Consider the following 18,853-nt stretch of genomic DNA (forward strand, 5'->3'; position numbering starts at 1 on the left):
AATCCCCCATTTTTCTTTCATTTATTATTTTCTCTATTCATTCCATTCATGCGATGACAAAAAGCTGAATATCGATGTGCTATTAAAACTGCATGTTAGAAATGATATCTTGGATGTCCTAAAATGTACATTTACATTAGCTAGGAAGGCGGCAGATGTCAACTATTTCCGATAGGTTTTTAACTGAAGGTGAAGTATGATTATCTGTGCTTAATTTGTAAAGCACCTACCCCCCATAAGTGTTACCATTAAATTTATTATTTGGGTTCCCTCAATGTAATCATTCAGAGTTCGTTTTTAACTTGTTTTGGTTTATTTTTGTCACCGGTGTGTACAAATGGAGGTGTAATCTGTTACTTGACTGAATAGCAAAAAGTACCTCTTCTCCTCCTCCTTGCCTTTCTCTCCCCAGACCACACCTTGGGCCTCTTTTATGAGGTTTTGATGCAGGGCAGCACCACATGGAATCTTGCTGCGCTGCCCTGTGTCAAAAGGAAAGGGCAGGACTGCTCCGTAGCAATGAGATACAGTGCATTCCTGTCATTTTCCCCTGCGCCGGCACAGAACGGGTTGACAGGCACCAATGCAGGCACCCGCCTGCGTTGCAGGGCAAACTGATTTTGTTCAGGAAGGGGCACCAAATCAATCAATTCAGGCGATTTTCTCTTTCGGATTTTCTCTTTTTATGTGTGCTGCAGAATGCAGCACAAACAGAAAAAGGAAAAAACAGGAAGAAATGAAATCATTTGTCTTCGTTGTGCCACCCCTGCGGTGGTGTTAGATTCTGACACATGCTTCAGATTCAATGGGTGTTACGTGGGAATACCCACAGCAAAAACCATGAAACGCCCCTTTCAGGCAGTGTTCTGCGTGAAAGGGGCACATATTTACAAGACCATGAAAAGCCATGTTGAGTGGCTTTATGTGGCCTTTTGAATATGGCTGGGCACATGGCGCCACTGGAACATCAAAAAAGTGATGTTCTGCTGGCACAGAAGTGTTCCAAGGGGCCTCATAAATGAGGCCAAATGCATCTACTGGAATATTTCAAGATTTCCCTCTGAAAGCATATCACATTTTAGCCTCAAAAAAAGACTCAAGGTGCTTCTTCTCAACAGATATTGGGGTACCTAATGTCGCTATAATGATTCGGTCCTCATTTTTATTCTCCTCAACCCACCCCTTTTCTCTTCCTTTCCTACTGTCTCTCCCCCTCTCCCTCTACCCTTCTCTCTCTTATCTTTCAACCTTCCCCATCTCCCTTACTTATCCCTTAGTTACTCTCTTTCCTCATTTCCCTCGTTTAATTGAAATGCCTTAATCCATGCTAGTTTTATTCACTCTGTAATTTTGATTCAAGATGTTTACCTGTCTGTAAAGCGCTCTGATACTCCTGGGTCCAGTAGCGCTTTATAAAACCTTTTAAATAACAAAATAAATAAATAAAAGAGCTAAGTGAAAAATGGATTCTAAAAGCATTGTTTGACCCTATTTCCCAAAATGTGTTGTATCCCCACATTCCTAACCTTGTGAAAGGCAGGTCCTCGGGCTGCGGTCTAGTTATATATGCAGTCAAAGGATGGTACCTGTCATAGAAGTGGGCAGTTCTGGAGGTGGGAGTGGGAGGAGCCAGAATGTAAAGTGTGCAATGCCAGTAAGAGAAATAGGCAGCACCAGTGAGAAATGGACATCCACCTCCTAAGAAATTTTCGGGACCTGAACATTCTTCTTTTTAACAAATTAAATAGCATATAGGATGTACCCCCAGGACCTACACTAGCCAGTCTTCTGCACAAAGATCTATTGATGATCTTCTGTACCAGCAAAATATTTTTTAAATGCTTTTTCCTAATTCTTTTGACATTCCCTCCCATCATTGGGATCTCTTTTCACTGGTTAACAAATCCAGCGCTAGGACATCTTGTGTTTGGATCAAAGTAAAATTTCAATCATTAGCATTAGACAAATACACATACATATTGGCACATTATTTGCTGAGTTTGCAGTATTATTACACAATCCTGAAAAAAAGGTTTGTGACTTCGGCCCATGGATATTAGGTATAACTTTGAAAGTCTTAACATCAACTTAGAACAGGCTCATTTTAGTTTTGCAGGGTTCAAATACATCCTGGTACAAATTAAGCAAAATTTTGCATAAAGTCTAGCATTTTGCTTTATCATTGTTATATAAAATGCCTGAGATTATGGCATTACCCTACACAAGATGTCAGTGTTGTTAATATTACATCATGAGGGAATCGGAACAATGCAAATGAACTGAACACAAGCAGTGGCTATATGTGGCACACATGATGTTGCACTTTTTTTTAGCACAGAATGCATCTTGGCATCCATTTTTTATACAAATTTGCAGACCGGAATTTTACATGATAATAGTTGTATAATTTTTTGATATTTCACATACTTTCCACAAAAGTCAATTTCACTAAGGCTTAGTGCAAATACCTCTTCAAATTGTGATTCAGCCTGTTTTTTACAAGTTATTCCTAGTAGCCACTGTATTCCACCAAGTACCTGATTTTGAGTTGTGAGGGATTTTATTCCTGGTGGATCAAAGTCACTGATTGCTGCTAGAATCTACACATGGAATTCCTGTAATTATGAGTTATACACCCTCTGTAAAGGGAATAACTGTGCAGGCCACTAATTATAGGGAAGAATTTTACATGATATTCCTGAGTCGTAGCAGGTGGTAAATATCTGGAAAGACACATATGCAGGGAAGGTAATCCCATCCCCCAGCTATGCCTCTGCAAAAAAAATTGTTGTCCAGGGATTTTCATTTTTATTTTCGGTTTTGGATTATTAGAGGTGTAATTTATCTCAGGTAGACAATTCTGATCCGGGCCTAATTTTTCTGGACTACCTTTTTAAAAGTGGCGGATGTGTTGCAGTGATGATGTAATATTTGAGGAACCATGAGACCTATATACTTCATTTTGGTGTCAAACAGAGGTTTTGGGGGCCATGTAGCCTTATAGAGACAGAAAATACCTCCTCAGAGCAAACCTTCTACCTTTTTCCAAAATGGCTGCTATAATAGAGTAAGAAGGGACATATATAGAAATCATATTAATAATTAATAATTGATAGTATTGTTTTAATCCTTTTATGTATACACCAAACAATGTTTATGATCTGAATATGAAAAAAAATATTTTTTATCACTCCTGTTTTAGAGACATTTTCATAGTTCACTTTATTTATTTGTTTCGGCAATCACTTGTAGTGCATTTGCTGAATTTTGAACGTTTGAGAATAATTGACAGGGACATCCTTTTGTAAAACAGGTTTTCCAAGTATATTTACATGTATGTTCTGTGGGTAGAGGCTTTAGAAATTTCATAGGTTTTAGCACCACATCAACATCTTCCCACCCAAACTCACATGGATCTTTCTCTACATATGCTTGATCCAAAACATTTATACATCTTCTGGTTTAGTAGAATGCTCTTTTAATGTGTCCATGCACAGAATATGACATCGGTGGAAGGTCACTGATCTCTTGAACTCACTGTACTGACGATCATCAAATGTGTGACAGTCAGATGTAATATTCCACACATGCACAGGTATTTTTCTATGTATTAAAGTCATATTTTTCTCCTGTCTCAACAAATCCTTTTAGAAACTTCACAGGTTCCATCAGTTAAATTCTGATAATCTTTGATTTATGAACATTGCAACAAATCTAAGTAGCATAATAATACCATCTGTGTCATTTGACAGTACAACGACTCAATTGGAATTATTTCAAACAGCCCACTCAACGTGTGGTACAACACTAAGGTCAGCTTCCTCCAATTTGTTCTTAACCCCTTGCATGCTGCGGATGGCCCCCGGCCGTCCAACATCACGGTGGCCGAGTGAGGAGGACGGCCGGGGGCCATCCGAATCCCACCCACTAATTTGTTTGCCCGCACAGCACATAAATGTGTGCAGTGCGCAAGGGGTTAAGTTCTTGAACATATGGCCTGTACCTTTTAATTATATCTCTGCGGGCACCAATTCCTAATTGACAATAATTTCACTAGCAATAATTGGAAATTCAATTCTGTGTTTACTGAAGCATCAGCAATGCTTTGGTGAGTTAACATATCCAAGTTCACTTGTTCAATGTTGATGACCAGAATTTATCAAGTTGCACAGGTATAGGTGTTGATTTTTTGATGCAAGCAAGGTCAAATATTCCACTTGTAGACATCAGTCTGAGTCTCTAACATTCTTTGACAGATAGTTTAAGTTAATTGTCAGAGGCAATATGCAGTTCTTGCAAGGTGCACACTGACTTTTATATCTGTAGAACAGTCTGAATGACCTCGCCGAAGTTTTGCATGGCTGAAAACTTGACCATTGACAATCATGACATATAGTCCACAACACCAGCAGTTTTCAATGAGGGCACCTTTTGAAATTGAAATTCTTCAGGTGAAAGGCTTCTTTTCAAGCTTGTGTATGAGTTTAGTCTTCACGTGATTGGTTGCAGCATCTCCATCTAATAATGCATTTGTTTGAAGAAGATCATGCAATAGAATGTCCTTGATAAATTCACCCCTTTCTTTTGCTACATACTATGTGCTTGTGAAAGCTGTTTTCTTGTAACCTGAATAGTAATGGCTGGTTGGACCAAACTCTTACTATATCAAATGAGCGTGGAAGTTTCGCTTCAGTGATTAATTCAAACTCCATTTTCTCTTTCAATACAAATCTCTCCTGCTTCAGTTCTGCATATAGTTTCGATCCATATTCCAGGACATCTATTAGATGTGTCTTTATATCGTTTTCCATGTATTGCTTGCTCATGAAGTCGTGTAGTCGCACAGACTCAGTCATTTCAAAGGGGTTTCCTTGCTGCTGCCAGAAATTAAGAAGGCTGTCAACGTTTATTAAAACGTTCCCCTCTCCTTCTCACAAGATCATGGTGAAGAACAGTTTCACAATGGTCCATTTATTTAAACATTTTCATCTCTCTGAGAACATTGCAAATAAAAATAGTGTAATGGTAAGCTGGCTTATATATATATGGAGCCACAGCATTGAACCTTCTCTCTCTGTCTTGTACCACAAAATGTTTTTGAGTTAATTATCTGTAGAGCTATGTTTTTTCCACTGCGCCCCATATCTCAGGTAGTTTATGCAATCAAATTTGCAAAACACAGTAATCAGTGACTATACAGTCTTCATGTGCAGCTCCTAATCACCTTCCCGATCACCATGTACCATTTTTTTCACTGGAGCCATCACATGTAAAACATGACCCCAGTAATTGCAAAGTTCTGATGTTTCTTTACATTCTTCGACAAACTCTACAAACTTTTTTCTTATTTTGAACATTGCCTAGATGTGCATTATGTCTTTTGAATTAATTGTACCCTGTACCTTGTTCACTTCTTTGATAAGATATGTAAAACATAATTTGTCATTCCAAGGCAATGTTTCTATAGCTCAATACACGAAAGATATCATAGGTCTCTTTTTGGTCCTATCGCAATGCAGAGCCTATACAGTGTTCTACAAAGATAGCTGAGAAATGAAGAATCACTTAAGTTCAGGAGAGACACACAGAATAGTGAGTATTGAGATACAGTTCAAAGTAGGAACCCTTAAAAAGTACCCATCAGCCCACTCAATAGTGGAACTTCGTCATCTGGGATTTCAAGTTTGAAAGTGGTGTCCAAAACAGCCCCTCCTCAAGAAGTACTTGAGGCTAGCTACGGAACCACTGGTTGAGCCTTCAACCAGATGAGATGACAGAGTTTAAGGCTGATAGGGCTTAGTTGCAGTGCTAGAAAAAGTGTTAAAGAATATATGAAACGGAAAGGAAATTGATCCAAGTGATTAAAAATACCTATCTTGATGTCAATAAGAAAACTTTATTAGGTCTGCCCATCAAGATGGTATAGTTAAAAGCAGAGTGATAATAGCGAAAAAAGAATGGCTTGCTATTTACCATAGATGTTATGTGGTCAACATGTTTCAGCCTTTATAGGCTTTCGTCAGGACCTATGAATCACTAATGCAACACTTACTTTTTGTGCTGTGAGAGACAAACTACAGACATTTCCAAAAGTGGTGTATCCTCTCCTGTAGAAAATATAAGAGATAACACAAAGAAAACCATACAACAACGAGTTATGGTGGTTATAGTTATTGTTATACATAAGCATATATGCATGCCATGTGTTTCTTATTTGTGACTTACCCCAATTTTTGGGATGAGAAACCTCACCTCACCTGGCGACGGCTCAGGGTAAAGGAGGCCACACACTAAAAGAGTTTCAAAAATAATGTGTTTTAGTTCATCTTTTAAAATAGGATATATACATCCAAATTTGTTTTCCAGATTAGATACAAATTGGCAGGGGAGCTCCAAGAAGAATGACATTTCTTTAAGATTTCGATGGTGTCAAGCGTTCACCCTTTGTTAATTTAAAATGTCAAGGGTCAATTCCTCTTCAAGAGAAGGAAGGAAAACCGATCATTATATCATCAGGTCAAAAGGCAATGGGACCTGTTAGTTAAAACGCTGTCATAACTGGTTATGATGCGCCTATATTATCCCTTGTCCTGCTTCTTAATTTTAGATAATATGATCAAGATCTATATTCTTACCGCAGCCTCGAGCGCACCTACCTCTCCGTCGTTGCCTCGAGCTATACTAAGCCGAGGGGGAAGTGGTGACCCGATGCAATGCGGAAGTATAAAAAACTTGCATGCGGACCTTTGTGAAAGTCGGCTCTCGCGCGAGATTAAGATTAAAACTAAGAAGCAGGACAAGGGATAATATAGGCACATCATTACCAGTTATGACAGCGTTTTAACTAACAGGTCCCATTGCCTTTTGACCTGATGATATAATGATCGGTTTTCCTTCCTTCTCTTGAAGAGGAATTGACCCTTGACATTTTAAATTAACAAAGGGTGAACGCTTGACACCATCGAAATCTTAAAGAAATGTCATTCTTCTTGGAGCTCCCCTGCCAATTTGTATCTAATGTGGAAAACAAATTTGGATGTATATATCCTATTTTAAAAGATGAACTAAAACACATTATTTTTGAAACTCTTTTAGTGCGTGGCCTCCTTTACCCTGAGCCGTCGCCAGGTGAGGTGAGGTTTCTCATCCCAAAAATTGGGGTAAGTCACAAATAAGAAACACATGGCATGCATATATGCTTATGTATAACAATAACTATAACCACCATAACTCGTTGTTGTATGGTTTTCTTTGTGTTATCTCTTATATTTTCTACAGGAGAGGATACACCACTTTTGGAAATGTCTGTAGTTTGTCTCTCACAGCACAAAAAGTAAGTGTTGCAGTAGTGATTCATAGGTCCTGACGAAAGCCTATAAAGGCTGAAACATGTTGACCACATAACATCTATGGTAAATAGCAAGCCATTCTTTTTTCGCTATTATCACTCTGCTTTTAACTATACCATCTTGATGGGCAGACCTAATAAAGTTTTCTTATTGACATCAAGATAGGTATTTTTAATCACTTGGATCAATTTCCTTTCCGTTTCATATATTCTTTAACACTTTTTCTAGCACTGCAACTAAGCCCTATCAGCCTTAAACTCTGTCATCTCATCTGGTTGAAGGCTCAACCAGTGGTTCCGTAGCTAGCCTCAAGTACTTCTTGAGGAGGGGCTGTTTTGGACACCACTTTCAAACTTGAAATCCCAGATGACGAAGTTCCACTATTGAGTGGGCTGATGGGTACTTTTTAAGGGTTCCTACTTTGAACTGTATCTCAATACTCACTATTCTGTGTGTCTCTCCTGAACTTAAGTGATTCTTCATTTCTCAGCTATCTTTGTAGAACACTGTATAGGCTCTGCATTGCGATAGGACCAAAAAGAGACCTATGATATCTTTCGTGTATTGAATTGTATAGTTGGGGGACAAGATATCCATAGGTCTATAAATATTCTCCTTTCCCTTGGGCCCTTCTCCACCCTTTTGTTCTATGTTAATGTTTCTATAGCCTCAGAAATGATGAGCACGCCGTCTAACGATCAAACTTAATGAGTTCTGCTCAATACTCACTGGACAGTTTTGCTTCCAATTATATCAGCCTCAGTAAGTGCATCATCTATGCCACATCTACTGAGATATTCTCCTGCAACCACAGTGCATATTTTGTGATGTGGAAAACACCCACCATTGGATAAAGATCATCAAATTCTACTGGATTGCTCATAAAAATATCAACTACAATACGGAAAACCCCTTCATCACAGAAGTTAGACAGGATAGGGTGGTCTTTTAGCTGAGCACACACATTTTGGAATTTGTTTAGAGCTGTGTATAACGTTGCATAGTTTGTGACTGGAGATGGTATTACTGGTAATACCCCAACTCTATTCAGTGTTGGTATTCTGGGAGAATAGAGCATGAATTTCATCTCAAGTAGGAAGAGGATTTTCTTCCTCCTTCAGTCGGCACTGAATAAGCAATATGATAAATTCAGTTAAATAAGCTTTCTGGACCGCAGCATCAGGTAGAAGAAGATCAATTTCCTCAGCCACTTTGAAACATTCTGGTAGACTGAGAAGTGTTGATGGCCTGCCATGATTTTGCACACGTTAGCAAGGCAGTTGGGTTTTAAGTTTGCAGTTTCATTTGTGTATGAGTACAGCTGACACAGGTTGTTTTCCAGCAGCTAATTCATTGATACAGTCTTGTAAAAGCACTATGGCAGTATAAAAAATTACTCTAAAATCATCAAGCTAAAACAGGGGGTGCCACAAGGTTTGGCCCTGAGCCCAACCCTGTTCACTCTTTATGTGCCTCCGCTAGCTAAGATAGCGGATGGCTTCGGAATTAGGGTCGTGTCCTATGCCGATGACACGCAACTGGTGGTCTTCCTGACTCAGGAACAGGAATTGGCAGCCGTCAACTTCGTGTCATGCTTGCAAGAACTAGCAGCTTGGATGGCCAATCACTGCCTGAAGTTGAATGGCAATAAGACCGAGGTGCTTGTTGTGGGGAGAGCCCTGTCAGTGTGGTCATCGGCTTGGTGGCCTCAGAGTCTGGGACCTACTACTACGCCTAGCTATCAAGTGAAGAACCTGGGTGTGTAGCCGGATCCCAAGCTCTCCTTTGAATACCAAACTAGGCAGGTGGTGGGGACCTGCTTTGGGGTCCTTAAGGGCCTACGTAAAACTCTGGATTTGCTACCCGTTCCTGCTAGGAAGACTATGGTACATGTCCTTGTGATGTCTTGCCTCAATTACAGAAATATACTGTACCTGGGCGCTACGGCTGAATGTTTGAATAGACTTCAATGTCTACAGTACGCAGCCTGGTCCTCATGCAACTGAGGCGTGCCCCCTCAAGGAAGGCTCTGGCGACCCTTCATTGGCTTCCCATTAGGGAACGGGTTCTGTTTAAGGCACTTTACATGTGTCATCGCATTTCCCAGGGTATGGGTCCCATATACTTGGCAAACCTGATCACCCACTATGCTCCCACTAGACTACTTAGATCCTGTGGGACGGGCCTGCTACTTGTTCCCAAGGTTCAGAAGGCTAGGATGGGGGGCGGTCGTTTCGTCGCCTGGCTCCTCAGAACTGGAACAAACTTCCTCTGAGCCTTAGGTTAGAGGTTTCTGAGGTTAAGTTTAGGAAAGACCTGAAAACTCATCTGTTTCAGCGCTTGTAGGGTCTCTTGAGCCGTCCAGATTCTTCTGTGGTTCAGGTTCTTCTGTATTCTGCCTCTCATCACAGCACGGGGACACACCACCTGGTGTAACCAGGCGCTTTACAAATGCTCATATTATTATTATTATTATTAATATTATTATTATTAATAAGTGTACTGGATATTCCAGACAAAGAAGAGCTGTCTTCAAAATCAAACTTATCAAGAGCAGCAATTGTATATCCTTTCCTGGTAAAGATGCTATAGCATGAGCTGCTAAAAAGTTCCAGCTCCATACTATGTCATTATAATTTGTTGATACGCCAATCCAATTCACTGAAATGATAAGCTCTCTACTTTTGCACTTGTCAAAGACTGCGTGGGCTGACATCATGTGTAGCGTAATTTTCTTTTTGCCTTGATATAATTCATAAAACATGATTTCGAAAAGACAGTACATTTGCATAGCATAGGCCTGCCGGTTCATGGGACTGTCTTCACTTCTTCACTTCTATCTTCAAAGCCATCATCAATGTTGTCAGCTTTTGTTCCGAACTCAAGAACTTTAGTTTGAAACAGTTTTGCTTTGCTGATAATAAAAAATTATGTAAAAAATGTTAAGACAACATCAGGAATTCTTATTGACTCCCAAGATTTGCAGAGCTCTGAGGCATCACAAAAATTATCATTAACCCCTTGCGTGCTTATGACGAGCCCAGCTTGTCATGAAGCACAGAGGAGCTGTGCTCTTGACGAGCTGGGCTCATCATAACGGCGCAGCCCGCCCACGCGAAATTGATTCACCGCCTGTGCGGGAGAATCAATGAGTGGGTGGAGTCGTGACAAGCCCAGCTCATCATGAGTACAGCTCCACTGTGCCTCATGAAGAGGTGGGCTCGTCACGAGCACCGCGGTGCCGTGCGCGGCCCCTCCCCACCCCTCACCGTGGGGGAATTACCCCCCCGGCGAAGGGGTTAAGTCCAAAACCTAAACCTTTCAGGATGTTTCTTAAAAGTGTTCCTGATGATTTTATTTCATCCTGTGATCCTGTGATGTTATTTGCGAGCAAGATCTTCAGGAGTCAAATCAGCACTATAAGTGGCTTTTTCTTTTTTTTAGTGACAGTAGCAGTTGGTAGTGGTGTTCCCTAAAAGGGGGTAACTACACATTCAAATAAAAATCAAAACATTTGTTAGTTAGGGCTTATAATTGTCACAATTACTGACAGTACAGTACAGTAGGAGTGCTAGGGAGACCACCATCACTCACTACCAAGGGTGACTAAAGCAGATCTGAAAGACATGCCGAAACAGAAACGCACAAAAGGGTCAATTTAGAACTATCCTGATAGGGATGTAAAAAATGATCTATTAGTCACAACAATTTTTTCAAAAATAGTCATAATATATGTGTGATTCGTCAACAATATTCTTCTTGAGACAAGATGGTCAAGCCAAGGTGTTTTTGTATATGATTTTCTTTTTATTCACTAACGTCAAAGAATGAACCAGCCAACACGTGTTTCGTCGGTACAGAGTCCGTACCACGACTTTCTCAAGGCTGTGGACATAAAAAACGGTACATGAATACAAATAAATATTATAACTCCTATAGGATATTCGATCATGTTCAAACATGTCATAATTGAGTGACTTTGAGAAGAAATCCAGTTAGGAGGAAATTCACCCGAAAATGTGAAAAAGAACAATTTCATGTGTACAGAGAAGAAAAGCCCAAAAGAAATAAAATATTATTTTTGGTGACGGTGCGATAGTGAGTACTAAAAATACTTGTGAATATGGAGAAAACCAAGAGGGCGCAAAAGAGCTTAGATTGGGGTGGGAGGGTATTACACTTAAGGAACACAGTGTTCAGAATATGTTATGTGATATATTCTAGAAATTAAGGGGAAGAGTTAGGCTAATAGAAGCAGTGATTAGTAATAGGTCATATAGGTGCACCTAAAACATGCCATGTACGCGCAAGTAGAAGCGATAAAACCCACCTAAACAATGTAGAAATCGAACATGTTGTATGTAAATGTGGTATGATAACCTCAAAAAGAGGGTCAGTCACTGCGGGATGAAGACATTGGAATAGGCGTGAAAAATGTATATATCAACCCAGACCTAAACATAAAGTAATACAGTAAGAAGATCCCAATTGTGTATCCAGTTGAAATAGTACCAAATAGACTCATCATATCAAAAGTACCAAGTGAAAAACAGACATACAAAATTGGAGGGAGCAGTCAATAAAAATGTGATGTAAACTAATGCTGTGTTGTCGAAAGTAACAGACACCACAGCCAGGAAGAGACATGTATATCTAATGTATAATGATATATCACTGGAGTTGAAAACGGTATTGTCGTAGAGTCGGCATGAGTGAACAACATGTTGCCATCGTGTATGCTCACCCGAAAAATAATATCCGAGAACACAGTTCACAGATGCTGTAGGAAGAAAGAAACTCTTGAAAGTGGCCGATTATGGTCATAGAGGGTGTAATCTAGGAGATATATATTAGTCTCAAATACTTATATGTACTATTTTAAGAAGCTGCTCCTCAACAACATTACGACATGTATGCACAGGAATAAACCCGCTCAGTGCAAACGGATGAAGAGCCTATGATACAGATTGAACAAACACTATATAATAGAAATGTAATGGGATCTATAGTGCTATTATATTTTATAAAGTAGTATCTATGGAAAATCAGCCTTTCTGAAGTAAAAAACATGCAGGATTGCTAGTCATAATGAGTAGGTAGCGTCCACCTCAAATAAAAAGACATGACCATCAATCATAGTGCAGATAGCGCATGACGCACCCCAATACTAACATGACGAGGGCGGCTTTCCTGTTGGATAAGAATGAAAACAGCAACCCAAGTTTGTATGTTAAATTGAAGAAACCCTAAACGTCTTAATGGTTCCGTGTTATAACTGCTGAGGACAAAACTCACCCGCTACATGTCGAAGTAAAGATGTAGTGGAGACCAGAACCTTGACATCTGTAATCTATAGAAAATTAAGTTTAAAGAAAAAATAAGAATGCATAAGTAAAAATTAGCGTATTACGCTTGTTGAGAGGGGGTGTAAATCAACAGGTATCACTAAGATAAACTACCCCATGTGCTAGGTTTGTGTCCGTCCGGGGAGGTGAGGGACGGACTGCTCGTTATTAATCGTTATGGCCATGGTCTCAATGTATCAGAAACCACATCAGTGATCTGAATGAAACCAAATTGAAAAGTCAATAGGAGACCGGCTCACAGCATAAAAATTATAGCAGATCCCATAGACGTTCTAAAAATCACTTACCCCGAGTGATAGCGTCCTGCAAGCATAGTAAAGTGACAGGAAGAACGCTAGTCTGCCGCTGCCATCTTAAGTACAATGTTATTGGGCCGTGAGCTGTCACGTGGGATATAGAGCAAGCCGTCTAAATAATCAACACAAATAACGGTCCAAAGAATAAATAGTCCGCCATATTTGAGCAGTATGAGTACATAGAAACTATAGCTGAAAAATAAATAATGCAAAATTTTGCTTAGTCTCGTTCAAGTAAGTTCTCATGTTAAATGCAAGTTCCAAAGGTAAAAGATTGTAAATATTAACGAGAGTCGATGGAGTTCTATAACGAACTAGCCACATGGACCTATTACTTTACTTATAAATTAGACGGTTGGAAACAAGAATCGAAAAATTAAGTCTTAGTTAGTATTTGGGAAATACTAAAAGTAACTGCCATACATTTGCATAGCTATTATTCTTGATAAAATATAAGTAAAATTGAAAATGACACATAATGCTGGTTAGTCGCTATTAGATAAAAAATCACAAAGATTACCGAAACATGCCATACCACCATTAGTATCTTATATGGGAACGCTAAAAGAGGAGTGAAAGTTCAGATTATGTGAAAGAGCTCGTTAGTTCCTATTGTAGATAATGGTCATATAGGGAGATCAGTAAAGTTAGATAAGAAGGATAGATCCAGCAGCATATATCCAAGAATGGTTAAATCTGGTGTAACCATTGTATAACAGAGACCCATCATGTGAGTTACAGAAGTCCCCATGTATATGTTTCATGACAAAATGAAAGGTAATGTTTAATCACATCTTGAAACAGGTCATAACATAATTGAGTATGACATCAGACGTATGTCAGCAATCAGAATGAGTTGTAACATAGTTGACATTTCAAAGCATATCTAGTGCTATTGGTTACATCCCCTAAGATGTAGCATCTGTGAGAGTGTATTATATCACAGTTGACATTATGTCTTATTGAACATGATACATGGTCCTGAGAATATTTATATTAAAGTCAAGAAACATGGTATTTACAATGTACATCGAATACAGGAAAAATATCTCATACTGATGCATCTATTTGTATCATCAGTATGAGATATTTTTCCTGTATTCGATGTACATTGTAAACACCATGTTTCTTGATTTTAATATAGAAGTGTGGCACACTGGTTAGAAGCGGCACACCCTGAAGCAGAGGTCAGGCCCGGGACCAGGGTTCAATTCCCGACGCGGTCTTCGGCTCAATGTCCGCGGACTCGATAATTATCGCCTTGGTGCCTACTCTAATCATGGGTCCCACTCTGCAACTCTGGGCAATAGCTTGCTTAATCTCCACAACAGCCCCAACATCGCTGGGATGCCTGGCTTCACCTTGGGGGTGCCCAGGAGGGGTTATCTCACAGGGAAAGCCAGGAAGGGTTCCATAGCGGTATACAGCGCAAGGATGCCCTGAGATGGGGCGGCAGTGCGCTTTACAAGTATACACACATTTACAATTACATTCTCGGGACCATGTATCATGTTCAATAAGAAATAATGTCAACTGTGATATAATACACTCTCGCAGATGCTACAGCCTAGGGGATGTAATTAATAGCACTAGATATGCTTTGAAATGTCAACAATGTTACACCTCATTCTGATTGCTGACATAAGTCTGATGTCATACTCTCTACAAGAGTAATATGCTAATTTTTACTTATGCATTCTTATTTTTTCTTTAAACTTAATTTTCTATAGATTATAGATGTCAAGGTTCTGGTCTCCACTAAATCTTTACTTCTACATGTAGCGGGTGAGTTTTGTCCTCAGCAGTTATAACATGAAACTATTATGACGTTTAGGGTTTATTCAATTTAACGTACAAACTTGCGTTGCTGTTTTCTTTCTTATCCAACAGGCAAGCCACCCCCGTCATGTTAGTATTAGGGTATGTCATGCACTATCTGCACTATGATTAATGGTCATGTACTTTTATTTGAGGCGGACGCTACCTACTCGTTATAACTAGCAATCCTGCAAGTTTTTACTTCAGGAAGGCCGATTTTCCATAGATACTACTTTATGATATATAATAGCACTATAGATCCCATTACATTTCTATTATATAGTGTTTGTTTGATCTGTATCGTAGGCTCTTCATCCGTTTGCACTGAGCTGGTTTATTCCTGTGCATACATTTCGTAATGTTGTTGAGGAGCAGCTTCTTAAAATAGTACATATAAGTATTTGAGACTAATATTTATCTCCTAGATACACCCTGTACAACCCTAATCGGCCACTTTCAAGAGTTTCTTTCTTCCTACGGCATCTGTGAACTGTGTTCTTGGATATTATTATTCGGGTGAGCATACGCAATGGCAACATGTTGTTCACTCATGCCGACTCTATGACAATACAGTTTTCAACTCCAGTGATATATTATTATAAATTAGATATACATGTTTCTTCCTGGCTGCGGTCTCTGTTACTTTCAACAACACGGCATTAGTTTACATCACATTTTTATTGACTGCTCCCTCCAATTTTGTATGTCTGTTTTATACTTGGTACTTTTGATATGATGAGTCTATTTGGTACTATTTCAACTGGATACACAATTGGGATCGTCTAACTGTATTACTTTATGTTTAGGTCTGGGCTGATATATACATTTTTCACGCCTATTCCAATGTCTTCATCCCGCAGTGACTGACCCACTTTTTGAGGTTATCATACCACATTTACATACGACATGTTCGATTTCTACATTGTTTAGGTGGGTTTTATCACTTCTACTTGCCCGTTCATGGCATGTTTTAGGTGCACGTATATGATCTGTTACTCATCACTGCTACTTTTAGCCTAACTCTTCTCCTTAATCTCTCGAATCTATCACATAACAGGTTCATATTCTAAACACTGTGTTCCTTAAGTGTAATACTCTCCCACCCCAATCTAATCTCTTTTGTGCCCTCTTGGTTTTCTCCATATCCACAAGTATTTTTAGTACTCACTATCGCACCGTCACCAAAAAGAAAAAAAAATATTTTGGGCTTTTCTTTTCTGTACACATGAATTTGTTCTTTTTCACATTTGCGGGTGAATTTCCTCCTAACTGGATTTCTTCTCAAAGTCACTTAATTATGACATGTTTGAACATGATCGAATATCCTATAGGGGTTATAATATTTGTTTGTATTCATGTACTGTTTTTTATTTCTACAGCCTTGAGAAAGTCGTGGTACGGACTCTGTACTGACGAAACACGTGTTGGCTGGTTCTTTCTTTGACGTTTGTGAATGAAAAGAAAATCATATACAAAAAGACCTCGGCTTGACCATCTTGTCACAAGAAGAATATTGTTGAGGAATCACACATATATTATGACTGTATTTTTGAAAAATGTGTTGTGACTAATAGATCATTTTTTACATTGCTATCAGGATAGTGCTGAATGTACCCTTTTGTGTTATTCTTTTAGACTGACAAAAAAAATTCTGTCATTGTACGTTCTCGGCAAAAAATATGGATTTCATTATTATGGATTAATACAGTTTCATCAATGTTGACCATTATTTCATTTATCTCACTTAACTGAAGGCTACCAGTTGCATTGCTGCTGGGAGCTCAATGTACATTCATTTTTTTGAATGTATGCAAGCATGCAGTTTGGGTGGGCATACAAATCTGCTGCATATATATTCACCTCACTGTTTGGATCAGCTACTCAGCTGAAAACATTTTCTTGGAAGAAATTAGCTACAGATCAAAACACGTTTGACCTTTGAGACTCACATACTCTGTACTTTATTCTTTTGTCAATCCCTTTGGCCCTTGTTTTGGCTAAACCGCAGATAACATATTGAAGATCCCCTGCTTTCTGATCAGTTTTTGGAGGTGGACGAGGGGTAGCCATTGATCCTCTAAGTGGATGGACAATGGGTCTGGTTTTCGTCGCTTTCTCAGAAGACTCAGATTCTTGTTATGATTCACTGGTTTCTACTATCGTTTGATTAATTGTTTCCAGGTTTTTTCCCAATGTATACAAGTTGTTGCACTTATTGTTACAATGATTAAATATGTGATCCACCTCATCCATCATTTTCAATCTTTTGTAATTTTGTCTTGCTGTATTTCTGCAGCATCTTAAACTCTCTTCTGCCCAGCTACTGTTTCTGTTAGCTTTTCATTCGGATTAGTTTTGCATATGACACATTTCTCTGTTGGAGGAATCCTCAGATTTTGTAGTTAGCAACACTCTGGCAAGAGGAAAAAATGCTCTGCTACCACCTTCTTTGCTTATGTTTACAAATTTGGATTAACAGAAAACCTGAAACAAAAACAATAATAAAATAAATTATCAATATGATGGTTGAAACATATTATTATAGAGCCACCATTGTGCATATTGGCTGAAGGGTTGCTCCAAGGAGTTATTTTCTGTCTCTATAAGGATACATGACCCTCAAAACCTGTTTTGACACCAAAATGATGTATATATGTCTAATGGTTCCTGAAATATTACATCTTCAGTGCAACACATCCACCATTTCTAAAACTGAAGTCCAGAAAAATGTGCCCTGGATTAGCAATGTCTACCCAAGCTAAATTACTTTGCTAATGATCCAAATACACAAATCATTTATGGGCGTTTATCAAGGGACCAGGACTAAGTGGGGGGGAGGGTTAAGGGAAAACCTGTGAAAATAAGTGGCGGAAAGGATAGACTGCTGTGTTCAAGTGGGTGGGGAGAATTAAATGTCCCTCCTGTGCTTTGGCTTACGGTTGGGTACAGAGAATGGGACAAGACTGGAATGTAGCATTCTGTCAATGTAATTCTTCCATTTAAATTTTATGAATGGTAAAATTAGGTCTGATTTCAATGTACCAATCTAATTGGTTTTATGGATTACCAGCCAATGATGTGATTGAGAGGAGTGGAATTCCACATAGTAACTCTACTCAGCTCCGTTCAAATTTCGGATCCAGGTAGGTTCCAGTGCGCAATTCCCGGGAAACAGAGAAGGAAGGGCCTCATTACAAGAACACCAGGTTTGTGGCCATGAACTCTGCCCATCGTGAATTACCAATACCAAGATCAGTATGCATTAAGATATGTATGTGGGATTTGTATAGCAGGAATCATTGTAAAAGACAGTGTAACGCTGTATAGCTTCAGTTAAGGGAGGCGTGGGTAAGATGGTGCCAAGAGCAGTCACCTTTAAGTGAGGCTCAACTATACTTTGGGCCCATCATTCACTATCCTGCAGATTAGTAACACCACAAGTCCCCTAAAGTGAAGGGGAGGATATACCTTGCACCTGCTGGTGCATTAAGTTGTCTGGATTGGCCCCGATGGTGCTTACGAGGTCGCGGACTGGCTAAGCTGTGGGCCCGGCTCCAAGGCCCAAAACATGGTTGAGAGAGGGAAGAGGAGCACTGGGGTCCCGAGCTGTGGAAAGTGAGTGGCTGCTGCTCCCTGCATTGTACCTTGCTGAGGAGGCCTGCTGGAGGCCTAAAGTGTGGACTACATCACTGCACTGTGCAGCCCAGAAGCAATAGAGGAGGCAGTATTGGCTGGCTGCTGGTGTTGGGCCCAGTGTTGATGATGTTGGAAAGATCATGCAGCAGCATAAGAGGGGGTCTTCATCAGGGAACGAGGATCATCTCCCTGTGATTACCATCTAGGAGATCCTTGTCGCTGTGGTACACATTAATACCAAGGTATCACACTTGCTTCACTATTTTGACTAAATGAGGGATCTGCAGAGTCCAAAGTGACATATTGGGATGCAATGAAGATGGTCATGAGGGGACACTGCATAAAGACAACGTGGGATGACGGGCCCCCCTTATCCTTAATGTATAGG

General features: G+C 39.6%; 1 protein-coding gene across 1 annotated transcript in view; it reads left to right on the forward strand.

Annotated features, from left to right (window-relative positions):
* LOC147683337 (calcium-activated potassium channel subunit alpha-1-like) overlaps positions 1-18,853 on the forward strand; it is a 799,658-nt gene that overhangs the window by 338,892 nt on the left and 441,913 nt on the right. The window lies entirely within an intron of this gene.

The sequence above is a fragment of the Lissotriton vulgaris genome, chromosome 11 (assembly GCF_964263255.1).
Source record: "Lissotriton vulgaris chromosome 11, aLisVul1.2, whole genome shotgun sequence".
NCBI lineage: Eukaryota > Metazoa > Chordata > Amphibia > Caudata > Salamandridae > Lissotriton > Lissotriton vulgaris.